The sequence below is a fragment of the Balaenoptera borealis genome (genome assembly GCF_965194805.1).
Source record: "Balaenoptera borealis genome assembly, chromosome: 3".
Classification (NCBI taxonomy): domain Eukaryota; kingdom Metazoa; phylum Chordata; class Mammalia; order Artiodactyla; family Balaenopteridae; genus Balaenoptera; species Balaenoptera borealis.
The window spans coordinates 125,792,557-125,815,206 of record NC_138866.1 but is presented as its reverse complement, the minus strand read 5'-3'; the positions used below and the strand labels follow the sequence as shown (position 1 = coordinate 125,815,206).

Here is a 22,650-nt window from a genome sequence, read left to right as displayed (position 1 = left end):
TCTCCCAAATCGATGCTGTGCAGCTGATTGTTTCATATATATACTATACATATATAGATTGATTTTTATATATATACTTTATATAGTATATGTATATAATCACATTCATTATCATATTCTAATATTGATATGTATAATGTATTATTGTATTCTACCTTTACATATTTATATAAAGAACCATCAGTCACACAGCATAAGTTCAGGATTTAAAGCCATCCTGATTTCTCTTGGCTTTTAGTTGCAAATTGAAAGTAACCAATAGTAAACCTCATATTCCCGAACACACACACATACGCAACACAATTTACCCACAGAACATTTTAACACTCACAAAGTAAATGACGTTTCTCCTAATTTGTTTGATTTTTTTTTAAAAAAAGATACTTTAAGATGTTACTGTTGTTCCAAAAATCCCATTTTATGTACTTTGAGAAAATGTCAGTGTATCCATGGTGACGGCCCCTGCACATCCCAGGGTGGCAGCAGCCTGGACCCTGGCCCAGGGGCTGTCCTGACAGGCCCTCCGAGTGCTGAGCTCCCAGCAGGGCTGGGTTCTGAGCAGTCTCGTTTTCTAAGGCCGCCTGGAGCTGTGGGGGGACAGCGTGTCAGTGCCCCGTCCTGCGGGCCTGGCCAGGGAAGCAGAGGAGAGCACCTGTCTGTGCTGAGGGCGTGGCTTGTCCTCACACCTGCCCTCCCTGTCACCTGGAGCTCCACCTGGCAGCCCTGCCGCAGCCCCATCCTGCTTGTGCTCCAAGTGGGAAAGGCTCCAGCCATTGTTCGCTGGGAGAGCTAATTGCAGTGTGGGGTTTCTGGCCATATCTGCTTTCCAGAACCATTTGTGGAAACCTGATTCCATTCTTTTCAATAATGGGGCTGCTGGATAATGCCATACATTAGGCTCTGTGGGTGCGCGTTTTCTTTCAGTGGTGGTTGTTTGCTGGGTCATCTCTGGCTCAGCATTCAGAGGCCTGAGAGTGTGCTTCCAGCACCTGTGGAGGGGGCCCGAGGATGCCTGTGCACGTGGGCGGGGGCTGCGGGTGACCGCAGCGAGGGTGGAGCCATCTGTGGATGCCCGTGGCTCCTGACAGCAGGACTCAGCGAAGTGCTCAGCCAGACACTTACCAGGGATCTTAGAGTGAATGAAAAAAAACAAAAACCCAAAAACCCAGTCCTGGTTTTTCTGGGCTGTGAACGAGGTGTAGCATTCCCTTCCCAGCTTCTTTCTCTAAAGGACAGGAGGAGCTGGAACTTCCGACAGCAGGAGGCTTCTATGGCCTGGGGGCCCCTGTGGATAGGGAAGCAGGACTCAGCCCTGGACCTGGCTCTGTGCAGCTGGAATGGGGGACCTCAGGGAGGCCCGTGGAGAGCCCGGGCTGCCACCAGGGGTGGTTGCCACCAGCCCGGCCCTCTGCTCCTACCCAGGTGCCCCTCTGTGCCTCTTCTCTTGGCTGGGTCCCCTACAGCCACTCCGGCCTTCTCTCTGGTCCAGGAACCACCCCAGACTCACTCCTGCCTTAAGACTTTTGCACTTGATTTTCACTCTGCTCATAAAGCTTTCTTCAGCCATGGGGGCTGTGGGGTCAGCCGGCTGCTCTGTCCCTCCTGGTTCCATCACTGTGACCCTAGACGCACTGTGATGTGATGGCCCCACAGAGTCCTGGGGACTCCCAACCTCGGGGAAGACAGCATAAGGCCCAGCATCCCTAATCTGCCCCCAGCATGGGGCAGGGCTGGGGAGAGTGAGATCCTGGACCACCAAGACCCTGGGCACAGGCCCTGGCCTCTCCTCAGCCGGGTCAAATTGCCCTTGTCTGACTGAGCCTCAGGTACAGTGGTGTGGGGCCCCGGGGCTTTTTGTCTCAACAGACAGTGTGCTGAACTACGACGTGGGCCTTGGTTATCTCCAGACCCCATGTGTTCATGCCCTGGGCGTGTCCAACCCTTGCCTCCCCCACCTGCACTCAGACACCAAGGCCCAGCTGACCAAAGGCGGAGCTTCTTCAGAGAACACCTGTCTGCCATTCTATCCAGCCATCCTTCCATCCAGCCTCTGTGGAGGCCCTACAGGGGTGCGGGACACTGATGAACAAAATATGCAAGTATCTTGCTGAGGACAGCTGGTGCCCAAATGTGTCAAACAGTGACCGTGGAAGCAGCAGGATGGGACAGACGTGGCCATCTCGGAAGCCTTTGAGTAAGTGACTGTTATTTTCAAATCTAAAGGTTGAGTAGGTGCTAAAGAGGTGAAGAGGGGAGAAAAGAACATGCTGGCAGCAGGAGCAATCTGTGCCAAGGCCCTAAGGCTGCAGCAGAGGGTGTAGGAGGTGCTGGGCTGCACAGGGCAGGGCTATGTGTTCAGGGTAGGAGCCGAGATGGTTTTACGAGTGCCTACAAAGAGCAAGATTCCCTTTGTGTTTTGAGAAGGGTCCTCTTGCTGTGGTTGTAAGGCTGCCTGGCTTTGGCAGGTTTCGGGTGGGCCTGGCCCCAGGCTGTTGTCCTGATGGGAAGGGCTGCTTGGCACAGAGATGGAGTCAGAGTCTGTCTCTTCCCCCTCCCCCTTCCGCGTCTGTCCTCACCACTTAGTCCTCCCAGTCCTTCCAGAAGGCTCCCGAGACCTTGGCTGGTGTGTCCCTGCATCTGAGTCCTCTGAACACATGGACATGCCGTGTCTCCCAGTAAGCTCCTGGGGGGAGGCATCCATGCGGCGGAATCACCCAAGCCCATCACCCCCCAAGCACGCTGTAGACACGTAGTAGGACAAATGGCTGAATGATGGACGGGTGGATTGATGCGTGAATTGATGGATGGAAGTTCTATGGGAAGCAGGGAGGACAATGAATCAGTCAGACCTGGATTTGAGTCATCTTTCTACCACTTCCTGTCTGTTTTCCCTTGGGCAAGTTACTTAATGACTCTCAGTCTCAGTTTTCTTTAATCTTTAAAATGAGAACTAAACTCATCTGCCTCTGGGTGTTGTGAGTCTCACGTAAAGAAGAGCCTGGCAGTGTGTTGTTAAGTGTTAGATGTCACGTGAGTGCAAACCCATGGAGCAGCAGAAGACCCCTCCCCCCGACACTCGGCACCGCCTAGAGGCCAGGCCCCTGGGGTCTGGTACCCACACTCATGGGGGGCTGCCGTGTGAACGTTCAGGGTGAGCTCTCAGAGCACTCTGCGTCCCTTGTGTCATTAAGAGGCATCCAGCCACAAAAGGGACACATCCTCCTACTATCAGGGCCAGATTTCTGCCCGGCCTACTTGTTCCCGCAGCTTCTGATGTGATAAACAGCCTCCTGGCTTCTGCATCTGAGGTGTTGTTTCTAGGATTAGACTGTAACATGGGGTCCAGGTTGGCCTGAAGGAAAGCTTGGGTTGCAGGTAAGGACACCATGTCTTCAGGGCTCTGGCCTCCTCAGCCTGTGACCCCCCTGGCCAAAGGGAGGCCCCACATCCCAAGAAGAGCACGAAGGCGTTGGGAGAAGCTAGATGTGAGCAGCAGGTCCTGGCCCCTTGCCCCAAGCCCACCACTCAGGAGCCGGGTGAAGGAACATCTCGCTTCTGTCTCTGATAGTGTTTAAAAAAATTTTTTTTTAATTTATTTTTTTAAACAGCAGGTTCTTATGAGTTATCCATTTTATACATGTTAGTGTATATATGTCAATCCCAATCTCCCAATTCATCACACCACCACCACCCCCCTCGCCCTGCCGCTTTCCCCCCTTGGTGTCCATACGTTTGTTCTCTGCATCTGTGTCTCAATTTCTACCCTGCAAACCGGTTCATCTGTACCATTTTTCTAGGTTCCACATATACACGTTAATATATGATATTTGTTTTTCTCTTTCTGACTTACTTCACTCTGTATGACAGTCTCTAGATTCATCCACATCTCTACAAATGAACCAGTTTCATTCCTTTTTATGGCTGGGTAATATTCCATCGTATATATGTGTCACATCTTCTTTATCCATTCGTCTGTCGATGGACATTTAGGTTGCTTCCATGACCTGGCTATTGTAAATAGTGCTGCAACAAACATTGGGGTGCATGTATCTTTTTGAATTATGGTTTTCTCTGAGTATATGCCCAGTAGTGGGATTGCTGGGTCATATGGTAATTCTATTTTTAGATTTTTAGGGAACCTCCATACTGTTCTCCATAGTGGCTGTATCAATTTACATTCCCACAAACAGTGCAAGAGGGTTCCCTTTTCTCCACACCCTCTCCAGCATTTATTGTTTGTAGATTTTTTGATGATGGCCATTCCGACAGTGTGAGATGATATCTCATTGTAGTTTTGATTTGCATTTCTCTAATAATGAGTGATGTTGAGAAGCTTTTCATGTGCTTCTTGGCCATCTGTATGTCTTCTTTGGAGAAATGTCTATTTAGGTCTTCTGCCCATTTTTGGATTGGGTTGTTTATTTTTTTAATATGGAGCTGCATGAGCTGTTTATATATTTAGGAGATTAATCCTTTGTCCATTGATTCGTTTGCAAATATTTTCTCCCATTCTGAGGGTTGTCTTTTCGTCCTGTTCGTAGTTTCCTTTGCTGTGCAAAAGCTTTTAAGTTTCATTAGGTCCCACTTGTTTATTTTTGTTTCTATTTCCATTACTCTAGGAGGTGGATCAAAAAAGATCTTGCTGTGATTTATGTCAAAGAGTGTTCTTCCTATGTTTTCCTCTAAGAGTTTTATAGTGTCCAGACTTACATTTAGGGCTCTAATCCATTTTGAGTTTATTTTGTGTATTATTTTGTGTTAGGAAGTGTTCTAACTTCATTCTTTTACATGTAGCTGTCCAGTTTCCCCAGCATCACTTACTGAAGAGACTGTCTTTTCTCCATTGTATATCTTTGCCTCCTTTGTCATAGATTAGTTGACCATATGTGCATGGGTTTCTCTCTGGGCTTTCTATCCTGTTCCATTGATCTATATTTCTGTTTTTGTGCTAGTGCCATATTGTCCTGATTACTGTAGCTTTGTAGTATGGTCTGAAGTCAGGGAGTCTAATTCCTCCAGCTCCATTTTTTTCCCTCAAGACTGCTTTGGCTGTTTGGGGTCTTTTGTGTCTCTATACAAATTTTAAGATTTTTTGTTCTAGTTCTGTAAAAAATGCCATTGGTAATTTGACAAGGATTGCATTGAATCTGGAGATTCCTTTGGGTAGTATAGTCATTTTCACAGTATTGATTCTTCCAATCCAAGAACATGGTATATCTCTCTGTCTGTTTATATCATCTTTAATTTCATTCATCAGTGTCTTATAGTTTTCTGCATACAGGTCTTTTGTCTCCCTAGGTAGGTTTATTCCTAGGTATTTTATTCTTTTTGTTGCAGTGGCAAATAAGAGTGTTTCCTTAATTTCTCTTTCAGATTTTTCATCATTAGTGTATAGGAATGCAAGAGATTTCTGTGCATTAATTTTGTATCCTGCTACTTTACCAAATTCATTGATTAGCTCTAGTAGTTTTCTGGTAGCATCTTTAGGATTCTCTATGTATTGTATCATGTCATCTGCAAAGAGTGACAGTTTTACTTCTTCTTTTCTAATTTGTATTCCTTTTATTTCTTTTTCTTCTCTGACTGCCGTGGCTAGGACTTCCAAAACTTTGTTGAATAATAGTGGTGAGAGTGGACATCCTTGTTCCTGATCTTAGAGGAAATGCTTTCAGATTTTCACCATTGAGAATGATGTTGGCTGTGGGTTTCTCATATATGGCCTTTATTATGTTGAGGTAGGTTCCCTCTATGCCCACTTTGTTGACAGTTTTTATCATAAATGGGTGTTGAATTTTGTCAAAAGCTTTTTCTGCATCTATTGAATGATCATATGGTTTTATTCTTCAATTTTTTAATGTAGTGTATCACATTGATTGATTTGCATACATTGAAGAAACCATGCATCCCTGGGATAAATCCCACTTGATCATGGTGTATGATCCTTTTAATGTGTTGTTGGAGTCTACTAGTATTTTGTTGAGGATTTTCGCATCTATATTCATCAGTGATATTGGTCTGTAATTTTTTTTTTTGTAGTATCTTTGTCTGGTTTTGGTATCAGCGTGATGGTGGCCTCATAGAGTGAGTTTGGGAGTGTTCCTTCCTCTGCAATTTTTTGGAAGAGTTTGAGAAGGATGGGTGTTGGCTCTTCTCTAAATGTTTGATAGAATTCACCTGTGAAGCCATCTGGTCCTGGACTTCTGTTTGTTGGAAGATTTTTCATCACAGTTTCAATTTCATTACTTGTGCTTGATCTGTTCATGTTTTCTATTTCTTCCTGGTTCAGTCTTGGAAGGTTATACCTTTCTAAGAATTTGTCCATTTCTTCCATGGTGTCCATTTTATTGGCATAGAGTTGCTTGTAGTAGTCTCTCATGATCCTTTGTATACCTGCATTGTCAGTTGTTACTTCTCCTTTTTCATTTCTAATTTTATTGATTTGAGTCCTCTCCCTCTTCTTGATGAGTCTGGCTAAAGGTTTTTCAATTGTGTTTATCTTCTCAAAGAACCAGCTTTTAGTTTTATTGATCTTTACTATTGTTTTCTTTGTTTCTATTTCTTTTATTTCTGCTCTGATCTTTATGATTTCTTTCCTTCTGCTAACTTTGGGTTTTCTTTGTTCTTCTTTTTCTGGTTCCTTAGGTGTAAGGTTAGATTGTTTATTTGAGACTTTTCTTGTTTCTTGAGGTAGGCTTGTATTGCTCTAAACTTCCCGTTTAGAACTGATTTTGATGCATCTCATAGGTTTTGGATCATCGTGTTTTCATTGTCATTTGTCTCTAGGTATTTTCTGATTTCCTCTTTGATTCCTTCAGTGATCTCTTGGTTATTTAATAGCGTATTGTTTAGCTTCCATGTATTTGTGTTTTTTACATTTTTTTCCCTGTAATTGATTTCTAATCTCATACCGTTGTGGTCACCAAAGATGCTTGGTATGATTTCAATTTTATTAAATTTACTGAGGCTTGATTTGTGACCCAAGATGTGATCTATCCTGGAGAATGTTCCGTGCGCCCTTGAGAAGAAAGTGTAATCTGCTGTTTTTGGATGGAATGTCTGATAAATATCAATTAAGTCCATCTTGTTTAATGTATCATTTAAAGCTTTTGTTTCCTTATTAATTTTCTGTTTGGATGATCTGTTCATTGGTGTAAGTGAGGTGTTAAAGTCCCCCACTATTATCGTGTTACTGTTGATTTTCTCTTTTATAGCTGTTAGCAGTTGCCTTATGTATTGAGGTGCTCCTATGTTGGATGCCTATATATTTATAATTGTTACATCTGCTTCTTGGATTGATCCCTTCATCATTATGTAGTGTCCTTCCTTGTCTCTTGTAACATTCTTTAAAGCCTATTTTATCTGATATGAGTATTGCTACTCCAGCTTTCTTTTGATTTCCATTTGCATGAAATGTCTTTTTCCACCCCCTCACTTTCAGTCTGTGTGTGTCCCTAAGTCTGAAGTGGGTCTCTTGTAGACAGCATATATATGGGTCTTGTTTTTGTATCCATTCAGCGAGCCTGTGTCTTTTGGTTGGAGCATTTAATCCATTCACGTTTAAGGTAATTATTGATATGTATGTTCCTATGACCATTTTCTTAATTGTTTTGGGTTTGTTTTTGTAGGTCCTTTTCTCTTGTGTTTCCCACTTAAAGAAGTTCCTTTAGCATTTGTTGTAGAGCTGGTTTGGTGGTGCTGAATTCTCTTAGCTTTTGCTTGTCTGTAAAGCTTTTGATTTCTCCGTTGAATCTGAATGAGATCCTTTCCAGGTAGAGTAATCTTGGTTGTAGGTTCTTCCCTTTCATCACTTTAAATATGTCATGCCACTGCCTTCTGGCTTGTACAGTTTCTGCTGAGAAATCAGCTGTTAACCTTATGGGAGTTCCCTTGTATGTTATTTGTCGTTTTTCCCTTGCTGCTTTCAATAATTTTTCTTTGTCTTTAATTTTTGCCAACTTGATTACTATGTGTCTCGGCATGTTTCTCCTTGGGTTTATTCTGTATGGGACTCTCTGCGCTTCCTGGACTTGGGTGGCTATTTCCTTTCATCTTGTTAGGGAAGTTTTCGACTGTAATCTCTTCAAATATTTTCTCGGGTCCTTTCTCTCTCTCTTCTTCTGGGTCCCCTAAAATGCAAATGTTGCGTTTAATGTTGTCCCAGAGGTCTCTTAGGCTGTCTTCATTTCTTTTCATTCTTTTTTCTTTAGTCTGTTCCGCAGCAGTGAATTCAACCATTCTGTGTTCGAGGTCACTTATCTGTTCTTCTGCCTCAGTTATTCTGCTATTGATTCCTTCTAGTATATTTTTCATTTCAGTTATTGTATTGTTCATCTCTGTTTGTTTGTTCTTTAATTCTTGTAGGTCTTTGTTAAACATTTCTTGGATCTTCTCGATCTTTGCCTCCATTCTTTTTCTGAGGTCCTGGATCATCTTCACTATCATTATTCTGAATTCTTTTTCTCGAAGGTTGCCTATCTCCACTTCATTTAGTTGTTTTTCTGGGGTTTTATCTTGTTCCTTCATCTGGTACATAGCCCTCTGCCTTTTCATCTTGTCTGTCTTTCTGTGAATATGGTTTTTGTTCCACAGGCTGCAGCATTGTAGTTCTTGCTTCTGCTGTCTGCCCTCTGGTGGTTGAGGCTCTCTGAGAGGCTTGTGCAAGTTTCCTGGTAGGAGTGGCTGGTGGTGGGTAGAGCTGGCTGTTGCTGTGGTGGGCAGAGTTCAGTAAAACTTTAATCCGCTTGTCTGCTGATGGGTGGGGCTGTGTTCCCTCCCTGTTGATTGTTTGGCCTGAGGCGACCGAACACTGGAGCCTACCCAGGCTCTTCGGTGGGGCTAATGGTGGACTCTGGGAGGGCTCACATCAAGGAGTACTTTCCAGAACTTCTGCTGCCAGTGTCCTTGTCCTCACGTGAGACACAGCCGCCCGCCGCCTCTGCAGGAGACCCTCCAACACTAGCAGTTAGGTCTGGGTCAATCTCCTATGGGGTCACTGCTTTTTCCTCTGGGTCCTGATACACACACTACTTTGTGTGTGCCCTCCAAGAGTGGAGTCTCTGTTTCACCCAGTCCTGTTGAAGTCCTGCAATCAAATCCCGCTAGCCTTCAAAATCTGTTTCTCTAGGAGTTCCTCCTCCCATTGCAGGACCCCCCAGGTTGGGAAGCCCGACGTGGGGCTCAGAACCTTCACTCCAGTTGGTGGACTTCTGTGGTATAAGTGTTCTCCAGTTTGTGAGTCACCCACCCAGCAGTTATGGGATTTGATTTTATTGTGATTGTGCCCCTCCTACCATCTCATTGTGGCTTCTCCTTTGTCTTTGGGTGTGGGGTATCTTTTTTGGTGAGTTCCAATGTCTTCCTGTCGATGATTGTTCAGCAGTTAGTTGTGATGCCAGTGCTCTCACAAGAGGGAGTGAGAGCATGTCCTTCTACTCCGCCGTCTTGAACCAGTCTCTGATAGTGTTTTCTCATCTGAAAATTGAGAAGAAAAACATAGCTCTGGGACTACTGTCTGGATAAAAAGAGACTGTTTGTGCAAATCCCCGACGTGGGCCGTGGATCATCACCCAGCAGGTGGCAGCTGAATCAGCTTGGTCGTCCTCATCACACTTCCCCTCGATGAGCTCTGACACCCTCACCGCATGAACCTGGCACTGGCCCAGACACACCCCCTTTCCTGTCTCAGTGGACTGACCCCTGGTTTCATGGCTACTCCAGCTCTGAACACATCCCCTTGTTGCCCCACGGCTAGGGAGGTCTTTCAGGGACACAGATCAGGTGGTGTTTCTCCTCTGCTTGGTGTCTTCCCATCACGCTCAGAACAAAGCCCACCCCCACCCCCCAGCCCCATGACCTGCAGGCCCACGCAGCCCAGCCCTCTGCCCCTCTGTGCCCCTTGTCTTGGCTGGGTCCCCTCTGACCACTCTGGCCTTCTCTCTGGGCCAGGAACCACCCCAGACTCACTCCTGCCTTAAGATTTTTGCACTGCTCGGAAAGCTTTCTCCAGCCGATTGTGTGGCTGCCTCCTGGCCACATAGCCTGCAGCCCCGTCTCCTCCTTGAGGGCCTCGGCGGCCACCTCATCTCCTCCCGCCCCTCTGTGCACCCAGCATTGCCACCTCAATGCACCTCTAGGGGCCCGACCGCTCTTTCCCTTGGGCCTTGTCACAGAGGTGAGAGTGTGGCTCCCTCCAGACGAGGAGCAGGCTTCTCTCTACCTGCCGTCAAAGCCACGGGTTCCCTAAGTGCAGGTCTTCCCTCTGTGTGTGGCATTCCCGCGGTCTCCCAGCAGCCCCTTGCATGGGTGAGCTGGAACACACAGGCTGACACTTCTGTTTGCTGAGCTGGGAGTAACTGGTCATCTTGCTGGGATGCAGTGTCTCGCTGTCCACTTTGGGCACTTACAGGGCTATAGCAGGTTTACTCCTGGCCATCCCCTGGGTGGTTTGGTCCTTCCTCTTGATTGGTGCAGTGAGCAGGAGAAAAATCACATCTCAGGCCCGGTACCCTTGACCTCTCTCTTCTGCCTGCCTGACCAGCACCAGAAGCGGCCTGGTTTATTTTAGGTGTATTTTCCCCCACTGCCCACACGCCAACCCAGGAGCATGGGAACCTGCTCTGACTTGTCCGCTGCCATAGCTGGGGCACCTGGGACAGCAAACACATCAGGCATCAGGCAGCTCAGTAAATGCTTGTTGAATGAAAGAATGAACTGTACGCATGACACCAGGCAGCTCGTGGAAACCACCTTTATATCAATGATCTCCTCGGTCTCAGAGTTTCCGGGAAGGTCGCATTTGCTATGGACTGAATTGTGGCCCCACGTAAACTTCATATGTTGAAGCCCCAACCCCAGTGAGACTGTATTTGGAGACAGGGCCTTTAAGGAGGCAATTAAGGATAAAGGAGGTTATGAGGGTGGGGTCCTGATCCTTATAAGAAGAGAGAGAGAAACCAGGGATGTGTCTGCACAGAGGAAGACCACGGGAGGACACAGGGAGAAGGTGGCCATGGGCAAGCCAAGGAGAGTGGCCTCAGGAGACACCAAACCTCCAACACCTTGATCTCGGACTTCCATCCTCCAGAACCATGAGTAAATAAATGTCTGTTGTTTAAGTCCCCCAGTATTTTGTGATGGCAGCCCTAGCAGACTAATATAATGTCCAATAACAGATGTGCTGTGCAGAAATAGTCCAGCACTAGAGACTCGAAACACACACGGATTTTTCCTTAGAACAGCAGTAATAGGAGCAAATCTCTGTTTTTGTTTGTCTGTTTTATTTCAAATCAATTTAAACATTTTTTAAAATTTTTATTAGAGTATAGTTGATTTACAGTGTTGTGCCAGTTTCAGGTGTACAGCAAAGTGAATCAGTTATACATATACGTACATATATCCACTCTTTTTTTAGATTCTTTTCCCGTATAGGCCATTACAGAGTATTGAGTAGAGTTCCCGTGCTATACAGTAGGTTCTTATTAGTTATATATTTTATATATAGTAGTGTGTATATGTCAATCCCAATTTATTCATCCCCCCCTTATCCCCTGGTAACTGTAAGTTTGTTTTCTACATTTGTGACTCTACTTTTGTTTTGTTAATAAGTTCATTTTGTATCATTTTTTAGTTTCCACATATAAGCAATATCATATATTTGTCTTTCTCTGTCTTACTTCACTCAATATGACAATCTCTAGGTCCATCTGTGTTGCTGCAGATGGCATTATTTTCTTCTATTTTATGGCTGAGTAATATTCCATTGTATGTATGTATGACATCTTCTTTATCCATTCCTCTGTTGATGGACACTTAGGTTGATTCCATGTCCTGGCTATTGTAAATAGTGCTGCAACAAACATTGGGGTGCATATATATTTTCAAATTATGGTTTTCTCTGGGTATATGCCTAGTAGTTAGGATTGCTGGGTCTTATAGTAGTTCTATTTTTAGTTTTTTAAGGAACCTCCATACTGTTCTCCATAGTGGCTGTACCACTTTATACTCCCGCCAACAGTGCAAGAGCGTTCCCTTTTCTCCACACCCTCTCCAGCATTTACTGTTTGTAGATTTTTTGATGATGGGCATTCTGACTGGTGTGAGGTGATATCTCATTGTAGTTTTGATTTGCATTTCTCTAATAATTAGTGATGTTGAGCATCTTTTCATGTGCTTCTTGACCATCTGTATGTCTTCTTTATAGAAATGTCTATTTAGGTCTTCTGCCCATTTTTTGATAAGGTTGTTTGGTTTTTTTTGATATTAAGCTGCGTGAGCTGTTTGTATATTTTGGAGATTGCTTCGTTTACAAATATTTTCTCCCATTCTGAGAGTTGTCTTTTTGTTTTGTTTATGGTTTCCTTTGCTGTGCAAAAGCTTTAAGTTTAATTAGGTCCCATTTGTTAATTCTTGTTTCTGTTTTCATTACTCTAGGAGGTGGATCATAAAAGATTTTGCTGCAATTTATGTCAAAGAGTGTTCTTTATTTGCAAAGCAGAAATAGAGACATAGAGGTAGGGAATGGACATATGGATACGGGGAGAGGGGAGGAGGGGTGGGATGAATTGGGAGATTGGGATTGACATATATACACTGCTGTGTATAAAATAGATAACTAATGAGAATCTACTATATAGCACAGGGAACTCTACTCGGTGTTCTGTGGTGACCTAAATGTGGAGGAAATCCAAAAAAGAGGGGACATATGTATACTGTAGCTGATTCACTTTGCTGTACAGCAGAAACTAACATAACATTGTAAAGCAACTATACTCCAATAAAAATTAATTTTAAAAAAAGGGTTTTGACCTTGCAGGTTGGGATTGTCCAAAATTGGACACTTTACAGAGGAGCACCGTTTATAATTTGCTCTTCCAGGAAAACTGGGCTGTGTGGTTGGCCTGTTTATAAAGGAGATGACATCTATTTAAGTAATGAAGTGTCAGCTAGAAACTTAGAGGTTTTAGTAATAAGGTAATATATTAGGTAAATACAGATGGCAATGCCGCCCCCTCTTCAGGCTGTTTCACGCTCACTGGATGGTGGGCCACTTTTGAAGATTCAGTGTTTCTAGTGAATGAGCTGTAGGAATAGTTCATGGATTCTAAGATGCACGTCTCCTCCACATTCCATCACCTCTAAAATTGCTGGGAGTCGTGCCCCCGCCCAGGTCCAGGGCTGGTTGTGACTGGTTGTCATGGCCCAGGCTTGTGCACACCTGGTCATGGCAGTTTATGGTGTCACCGTTTTTCATGTGCTGAGTTTGATTTGCTGGTTAAAACATCTTCAGAGGGATTACACTTGACCCTGCATTGAAGAGAGATGGTGCTGTGTGCACAGAAGGATGGGGGGCAGAGAGTGGCACTTGGATTTCATCTTAATGGAACAGGTAAGCCTCTTTAAGACATGACTGTGAGTCTACACTTCCTTGCCCACCAGAATCAAGTGCTTTATGTATCCCAAAGAAGGAAGGTCTCTAGAGGTAGATGAATTTATCATTCTTTTTTATTGCTGAAATACATAAAAAACAAATCAGTCAGCCCACCCTAAGCAAGAAAACACCACCCCTCAGCTTGCAGAGGGCTGTCTGCAGCTTGGAATAACATCCCAGAGGCAACTCTGACAGCATCCTCGCTCCTGAGGTGTCAGGACATGGGGCATCATTGATGAAGAATTCCAGGAAATCTTAATTTTCTTTTCATGTTTGCACAAGAGTGATGTTGGAAAGAAACCTCTGTCTATAAATGTAGAATAAAAACTAGAAGTGCTATAAAAATGTGGGGTCCTAGTTAACCTAGAAGCTTACTTTTGTTCTTAATTTCTTTCACGTTATGTCTAACAATTATGGAAACAGCGATGGTTAATTTTATGTGTCAACCTGACTAGATCATAGTATCCATATTTTGGTCAAACACATCTGAATGCTGCTGTGAAGGTGTTTTTAAAATGTGATTAACGTATAAATCAGTAGACCCTGAGTAAAGCAGACGACCCTCCATGATGTGGGTGGGCCTCATCCAATCAGCTGAAGCCTCAAGAGAACAAACTTAGGTCAGCCTGGGAAGAAGGAATTCTGCCTCCAGACAGCCTTCTGCTTCAAGCTGCAGCAGCATCCCTTCCTTGAGTCTCCAGCCTACCAGTCCACCCTGCAGATTTTGGACTTGCCAACCCCCATAATCATGGGAGCCAATTCCTTCAAATCAAACTCTCTTACAGATAGGTAGGTAAATAGAGAGAAAATAGAGACATAGAGACATAAAGACATATAGATAGAGACATATCTATAGATATGTAGAGACATACAGATAGAGACATACACACACACACACACTACTGGTTCCGTTTCTCTGGGGAACCCTGACTAATGCAGAGATTCAGGTTCAGTAAACATGGCCGTGGTTCTGTTACCGATCCAAACTTGGGTCTGCTTGCCTATGTGCAGTAAAGCCAATCTACTGACACTGGGTTGTGGTGAAGGAAAGTGCAGCTTTTATTGCAGGAGCCAAGCAAGGAGTCCAGGCAGCTAATGCTCAAAAAGACCTAAACTCCCCAGTGGGTTTCAGGGAAAGGTTTTTAGAGACTGGGTGAGGGAGGGGGGTTGTGGAGTGTGTGATCAGCTTGTGGACATTCTTCTGATTGGTGGCAAGGGAGTCAACACCATCAACCTTCTGGTTCCAACTAGTCTGGGGTCTACATGCTTGTGGGCAACATACAGTTAACTTCTTCCACCTGGTAGGGGTTTCATTACCTGCAAAATAGCTCAAAGGACATGGCTCAGAATATTATCTATAGCTCTTGAGGAGGAACTAAAGGACCTTGACTTTGTTTAATGGCTAAACTATTGTTATTTTGGCTTGCTTAACTGTTTCCTTTCTTTCTGCATTTTTTTCACTTCTCTGATTAAATTTACTCTTTGGAAATCAGGGAAGGCCTAAGAAGCTAAGGTTTTTCTGCAGACAAGAGACAGGCAGAGGACATGGGGGTGGAGGGTGTCTATTCAGCGAAGGCCCCATGGGGTCCTGCTCGGTTACAGTTCCTGCTCTGAATCTTGTTGCATTTTTTTTTCATTAGTTTGGATATCATTGGTTTATTATAAAAGAGAAACATGGAAATTATTTACATGATGAAAGATTTCAGAACTTCAGTGGAATAGGCAGCTAGCTTCACGTGATGCCATTTCAATAGTGACTTATTTTAGTCAACATATTTTCCAAGAATGTCACCATCTCTAAATAAGAAATAATCCTTGTCGTCTAGAACTACTTTGGTGCCTCCATATTCTGGGAGAAGAACTTTATCTCCGACTTTCACACCAGCTGGTTGAATCTCTCCACCCTTTCCTTTAGAGCCCGATCCAACAGCTACTACCGTTGCTTGCAATACTTTTCCTTGTGATTGTTTTGGAAACATAATGCCTTCTTTGCTTACTGTTTTGGCTGCACTTCTTTCAGCTAATACTCGGTCAAAGAGGGGAAGAAACTTTCTAAATGCCTGTCCTGCCATGACGCCGGTTGCCACAGTTCGTACTCTGCTCTCTAGCCACCGCCACAAGGAAGAGACCCTCTAGTTGCATTTTGTGCAGGCTCTCCAAGCCTCATCTCAGCCTTCAGTGAAATGTGAATGATGCACCGTCCTCACGGGGTTATCATGAGGGTTTCAGGAACAAGACTGTTAAAGCATTTGGCCAGGTGCCAGGCTTGGAGGAAGAGGGAAGAGCCTGAAGCTCCGTGCAGGGGAAGGCACTTAGCACCACTGGCTGCATTCAGAATTCTTTGTGCCCTAAGAGGCTTACCTACGAGTACAGAGAGGTCAAAATGTGCCCCACGTTGCCCAGCTGTGCTCCCATCCCCAGTGCTCTGTAAAGGTGGGTGAGGAGGTACCCTCTGTGGGATCTGCCTGGGAGGACATAGGAAGTTAACAGGAATCCTAGCCCACTGTTGTCCCCTCTCAGAAATACTGGAGAGATCAGCCAGTCCATAACTGTGTGTGTCATAGCTCCTCCTCCTCCTACCTCAGCTCTCCCTCACTCTAAAACCTCTGTGGAGCATAGTAAACCTACCTCCCCCAGCTCGGCTCTCTGACTGAACCCCTGAGGGTGTCTGAGCCCCATGTTACGATACTGTTCTGAGCAAATGAAGTGAAACCACCGTGGTGCTAAAAACTGCAGTCAGCCCTCCTCCCGCTGAGCGTCTGGTAGACTGGAAACCTCAGGTATCTTGGCATCACCCACTGGCTAGGAGAGGCCCCCAGCAAAGCCTGTGCATGCATCTAGGATGAACTGCGTCCTCCTGTGTTACTCCTCCCTGGGATGAGAAGGAGAGTGCAGATCTGAATTTGTGTAGATTTCTTTTAGTCCCAAGTTGCTGTTTTCAGGGATAGTCTCATTTTCAGTATGAAAAAAACATAATGAACATAACTAGATTGTATTATCATTTAAAAGATTCATAACAGCAGTATTTTTAATCTTCATTTTTACAGATCTTTATTCAATATCAGAACAATGACTAAACTCTGGAGAGAAAAGAAATTAGCTGTTATTTCAATGAACCTAAATAACATTGATTTTTATTTTTAAATTAAATCTTGAGTAAATTAATTCATAGATCTGGGTTGCCAATAAACCCTAAGAGAAGCAATAACATTTTATTTACTTGCAGGTTAAAATGGTCTCTCTTCTCATGAAACACTCACTCAAAAAGCCAGAGTAGGTTCTTACCCAGGACACCCAGGGAAAGGACATTCCCTAGCCAGTAGGCTAGGGGGAGGAGAGGCTGTTGAAATGATTTCCTGATTTCCATTACTCAGATGTAAGTTTCATGAAGGCAGGGTTTCTTTTTTGGTTTGTGTTCACTGCTCCATCCCCAGCCTTTAAAACAATGCCAGCTAGCACTTAGTAGGTGCTTAATAAATATTTGATGAATGAGTGAAGCAATCATTTATCATTTATAGTTTTCTCCCATTCCCCCCCCCATCATATACCAGTAACAATGGGCACTCAACAAAAATAGGAAGTGACCATTTTATATTAGAATAGGTGTTTATATCATTGGGATTATTACATTGCTTTGTGCATGGTGAGATAGAGTTATTAAATAATCTCTTTAAAGATCTAGCTGTCAGTGTAAAGTTACTTTGCCAGATATTAAGGCATACCACAAATCTCTAGTGATTAAAAATTGTGGTCTTGTGCAAGTACAGACAAATGGACCCACAGCACAGAAGAAGGAGCTCAGAAACAGACTTCCATAGGACAGGAGCTTAATATACGTTAAGGTGGAACCACAAATCAATAAGGAAAGTTTCTATGTAGAAACTCTCCATAGAGGGAAATTTGAATATAGAGAAAAAGGAAACTGGATCTATACCAAACACCACATACAGAGGTTAAAAAGACTTAAATGTGAAAGATAAAATTATAAAGTTAATTGAAGAAGGTTTAGCTGTAGGAAGGACTTAAATGAACCTGACGAGCACAAATTATAAGGCAAAAAAAAAAGAGAAAGAATTTGATCACATTAGAATTAAGAATTTCTGTTCAATGAAGGTGACCTTGGATAGCACCCACAGTCAGATGACATTCTAGGGGGAATCTCACCAATTTCAAGTAACAATATGCAGGGAACTCTTCCAAAGCAACGGAAACCAAGAAAAGCCCAGATGGAAAAAAGGGCAAAGTATCTGATCAGACATTTTACAGGACAGGAAAATCACAAGGTTAAAAAGCAAAGGAAAGATGCTCCAAATCATTTTTAATCAGAGAAGCATGCATTGGAGGGCAACTGAATGGCCTTTTGTAAGTGACAGTGAAATGCTTGTAAGCCTTCCACTAGTAGCTCTGGTCACGAAAACAGGCAGACTTAAGAAAATGACACCTCCCTCCCCCTTCCAGAACTGTGATTTAATAATGACAGAGAATGAGCAGGAAACGTGTGTCATTCTGTTCATAAGAGGCAGAGACAAGAGTAGGGATGCTTTCTAGGAAGAAGGCAACAGTGGACCATGGAGGGGTAATGGAGGACAGTAAGCAGAGAGGCCAGGGGAGACCAGGGCAGGCAGGAGGCGACCCTCTGTCCCAAAGGGAGCCATGGAGGCTGGAGGGAAGGGAGATGTTGGCCCTGGTCTCCCCCAGGACCCCCGCAGCCCAGCAGCTCCCATGCCCCCTCCAGTCCTGGTTGGTGATCCTGGTGGGTAACAGCCACCACCAAGCCAGAATCAGCCCAGAGGGTGGGAACTGAAGTGACTGAGGTCCTCGATGGGTGCTGGCAGGAGAAGAGAACAGATCCTACCCCAGTTTATCAGAAAGGGCGTCCCTGGCTCTTCCTGGAGAGATGCTCGGAAAAGCTGGGGAGCTGAGCTGAGATGCAGAGCCGCACAGGTCCTCTGAGTGCCCTCGTGGGCAGGGGGTGGGGTGAGGCAAGTCAGTTCGGGGGTCATTCTCAGTGTCCACGTGCCACCTGCCCCTTTGCATTGGGTGCGAGGTCTGCGGTGCTTTCTGTGGATGGTGGTTAGAAGAGCCATTCTGCGTGACTGCGGCAGGGTTATTTCCAGCAGTCCAGGGCAAGACCCCTGGCGCTGGCCTCTGTCCCCCCTCTGCCCCTGGGCTATTGCTCCCAGAGGAAGCCCTGCCAGTGTCCCATCACTGGGGCCTGGTGAGTGTTTCCTGAGCACTCCTAGGGGCCAGCCATGTCCCGAGTGGGCTCTGAGGCCGCAGAGGTGAGCACGCCCGCATCCTGGTAGGGAAGACAACACATAAACAAGAAAATGATCTGGCGGTGATAACTGCGGTGCAGAGAACTAAGGGTGGTGTGGCAGAGAGAGCCTGGCCCACTCCAGCCTGAATGGTCAGCAGAGTGTCTCAGAGGAGACGTTCAGGGTGAGACCTGTACCGGGGAAGGAGCCAGGCATTGGGAACAACAGATGAAAGAAGCTCCGGGTTAGGACCCAAGGCGGCCAGCTGGTCGGCGGGGCGTGGGGCCCAGGATGCCGGGGAGGGAGGCAGGGCTGAGCAGGACAGGCTTTTGTGAGCCTGGCCATGGAGTTTGGGTTTCAGACTCTGGGAGGTTTTCAGTTGGGGGTGATGAAATCTGGTTTTTGCTTTTTAAAAAAGTCACTGCCTGCTGTGTAGGGCTTAGATTGTAGTCAGGCAAAGGATGCAGGGGTATCAGGCAGTGGGGCAAGAGATATTAGGAAGTAGCCAAGGTGGGGACTGGAGGCCACGAGAAGGGGAGAGATGTGATGTGTGTTCTAATCTGCCCACTGGCTGCATGTGGGGCCAGAAAAAGAGAAGAAATCAGGAAGGCTTAGGTTCTTGGCTGGGAAGCTGGGTGGCTGCCAGTGCTGTTTATTAAGCTGGGGAGGGAAGAGGAGGGGTTGGAGAGAGTGTGGGATAGGAAGTGAAGAGGTCTGGCTGGGTGAGGCTGGGATGGAGTGAGTGGAAACGTCAGGAGGGCAGGCAGACGCAGAAATCCAGAGTTGTGGGGAGATGTCTGAGCTGGAGGTAGGGCTGTGGCCTCCTCTGCGTCGCACAGATGCTGTTTAGAGCCTTCACGTATGAGTGCATTTAAGGAGAGTGTCAATGGAGCTGGAGACAAGGAGCAGCCCCGGCCAAGCCCTACTCCCCAGGACCTTTGTCCTCGGGAGCTGGAGGGGAAGGACGAGGCCCAGGAGAGCTGCAGGAAGGCAGGTTTCAAATGGGGCAAAGGCCCCCTCTGTGGAATATTCTTGAAGGCCGGTTAGTATAAAATCCACTTCATGGCAGATCATAGGAACACATGTCAGCCTGGTCAACACAAAGCCGACTAGAAAGCCTTTTAGCTGCTGGGTTACCTGACTCCCTCATCATGGGCCCATGTCACAAATACCCATTTAGGTAAGCTTTTCCTATTCTACAAACTAGAAGAGGAGATGGGACTTCCTTGACCCTCCTACTCAAAAAGAGGGGCAAAGCAAGAAAACCAAAAAATAAGATGAATGATGGAATAGAAAATTTGGAAAAATCCCTAATAAATCATTAATTTTGTATATTTAACAGAATCCAACTTCCTAGGGACCAAGTGACTCACCTAAGATGCCAGCTCGTTGTAAGGTCAAGACTAGAAATCAAGACTTCTCCCGCTCAGCCCACTGTTTCCACCACGAATATTCTGGGAAAGGAAGTCACTTTGTATAGTAGTTTGTATTTGTTAATCCTAGACTCCTACTTTGTCCACTATACATAAAACAGACAAACAATAAGGTCCTACTGTTTAGCACAGGGAACTGTATTCAATATCCTGTAATAACCTATAACGGCAAAGAATCTGAAAAAATGTATAACTGAATCACTTTGCTGTATACCTGAAACTAACACAATATTGCAAATTAATTATACTTGAATTAAAAAAAAAAATGTCACTTTGGTAAATGTCCCAATTCTCTGATTCTTACCCCGATTTACAAAGAGGACCTTGACCTCTGACCCTGTCTCCTTGAGACCTTCCCTCGGGCAGTTCCATAAAGGCCCCTCCTCCTGCAGGCTTGATGCCTCAAGGCAGTGTATGCTGCCCCCAGGCTGCCATTAGTGGGTTGAGGATGGGTGGGCCCAGAGGGCTCTACAGGCCACAGGAGTTAGTTACATTGTCTGAGTTGCTGTGAGACATCGGCTGGAAGGCAGCTGAGCAGTGGATCCAGTTGCAGCCCCCCAACGCCCTCATCCCAGGATCCCAGATGGAATTGTGCCCTCCCCACACACTCAGACTTCAGCGAGCTGTTTTGTGCTTTCTCTTCTTTTTTTAAGATTATTTAATACCTTCCTCCCTTTCTCCCTTCCTTCCTTCTTCCCTTCCTTCTTTCCTTCTTGTTAGAGGATTTCTTTGAGTCTTTGAGTCAAGAGACCTGGGTTCCAGTCATGGCGTCCCCTCTGAGGTCTTCAGCGTTCTCATCTATAAAACGAAAGCTTTAGGGTCCCAAACCAGCAGCGTCAGCATCACCTGAGAACTTTCTAGAAGTGCACATTCTCAGGCCCTCCCAGCCCTCCTGAATCAGAATCTCTGGGCGTGGGTTCAACCACTTGGTTTTCACAGTCCCTGCTGGCTCTGACCACCCACCCACCCAGCCCACCGCCATGGTATCAGAGGTCCCTGGCCGCTATTGGCCCTGGTCTATCTGGGAGGGATGACATTCTCCATCTCCCAGGGGTGCTGAGTCCACAGGGCAGTGGTGCTACACCTCCACATGGTAGAACCTTAGAATCCAGAGATGCGTCCGGCTGGGAGGACTTTAAATTGTACCCTCACCCTTTCTCCCAGCTGTTGAGAATCCTCAGACTGGATGGGACCTGGGAATGAAGTCTCCCGGCCCTGGCACCAGTAGCTCTAACTGCATGAAAATGGTGTGGAGGCAAGGTTGGTGGGCTCTAACGCAGCACTGCTTTTCATAGTTTCACCTCTGTCTTCCCCAGAAACACAACTACTGGTGTCTTTTTGCAGATATAATTGAGACAAGGAGAAGAATAAGGATTGGCATTTTCTGCTCCCTTTTCCCACCTGCTCCCCACCCCCTACCCCACCACCTTCCCCTGTGTTGCTCTGCTCTGGGGCCAGCTGTGCTCATCAGATGGATCTGAAAAGTGAAAGAAAATAAGAGGCTGAAATCATTCATATTCGAAACGGGAAAAAGCTTCTGCTGAATGACAGACTGGAGCAGCCAGCGGAGAAGAGGAGGAAGGGGCCGGGGTCGTGAGGAGACTCAGGCAGCTGACTCAGTTGGGGAGTTTAGGGCAGTGGATAAGCCCCAAGTCATGACACGGGCTCACAGTGTGTGCGGTGTGAGTCCCCATCCCTGGTGCCCCTCAGGGAAGGCATCCACTCCCAACTTTCTTACAGAAAAGCTGAGACCATCCAGTCTCAGGGTTAGGGTTAGGGTTAGGGGTAGGGGTTAGGGTGAGGGTTTGGGAATCTTTTGAATGTGCTGCCTATTGAAATCATCATCAGGGTGTGAGCAAATGTGTCCAGGACTTTTGAGGTTGTGATAAGGGGCCTCAATAACACCAGACTAGGTGGGGAGAATATGCCTTTGAAATATAATCATGGAGAAAGACGTGTGTTGTCCTTATGCCTATGTCTTTTAGTTTCAGAGAGTTCATGTAAATAGTGGCCTTACTTTATTTTTTATTTTCAAAATTAACATTTAGCACTAGAAACCTTGACACCATTGACATTTTGGTGGGGATTACTCTCAGACACCTTGGGAGCGATTGTGTTTCTTGGGGAATACCACAGCAGGCCAGGAAACAAATATTCCCACTTGTTTGTATGTGAGGCTGAATATGATTCTGATTCCAGACAAAGTTCCCAGCAGATCTCTTAGTTTCTACCCCGTGTGGGGAACGACATGGCTTGGCGATGTTTAGCGTTGCTTATAGTGAACACTTGCAGATATTCTTTGTAACCTTCACTCAGTGTTTAATTGGGAGTATCATCCCTGAGAGTCTCAAAAGTTTGAAATTCACTTCCAACCTCCTTAAGACTTCAATGATGTCAGAGATCTAACTGGGTGTAAGAGATGGTCATCACTGTATGACAATGGCCAGAGAGACTGGAGAGAATAGAATTTGGAGTTGGAGTCCCTGGATTTCGTAATTGAATCGCCTGGGAAAAGTCACTGAAGAGGCTCTTT

At 45.5% G+C, this 22,650-nt stretch overlaps 1 protein-coding gene, 1 long non-coding RNA gene and 1 pseudogene across 4 annotated transcripts in view; 1 reads left to right on the top strand and 2 right to left on the bottom strand.

The window, feature by feature from the left end:
- LOC309624921 overlaps positions 1-22,650 on the bottom strand; it is a 999,471-nt gene that overhangs the window by 642,836 nt on the left and 333,985 nt on the right. The gene's annotated exons all lie outside the window — the stretch shown is intronic.
- LOC309624910 (OTU domain-containing protein 7A) overlaps positions 1-22,650 on the top strand; it is a 384,496-nt gene that overhangs the window by 74,746 nt on the left and 287,100 nt on the right. The window lies entirely within an intron of this gene.
- Positions 14,313-18,460, bottom strand: LOC309625790 (10 kDa heat shock protein, mitochondrial pseudogene; annotated as a pseudogene). Its single transcript has one exon. The product of its transcript is annotated as a 10 kDa heat shock protein, mitochondrial pseudogene (transcript).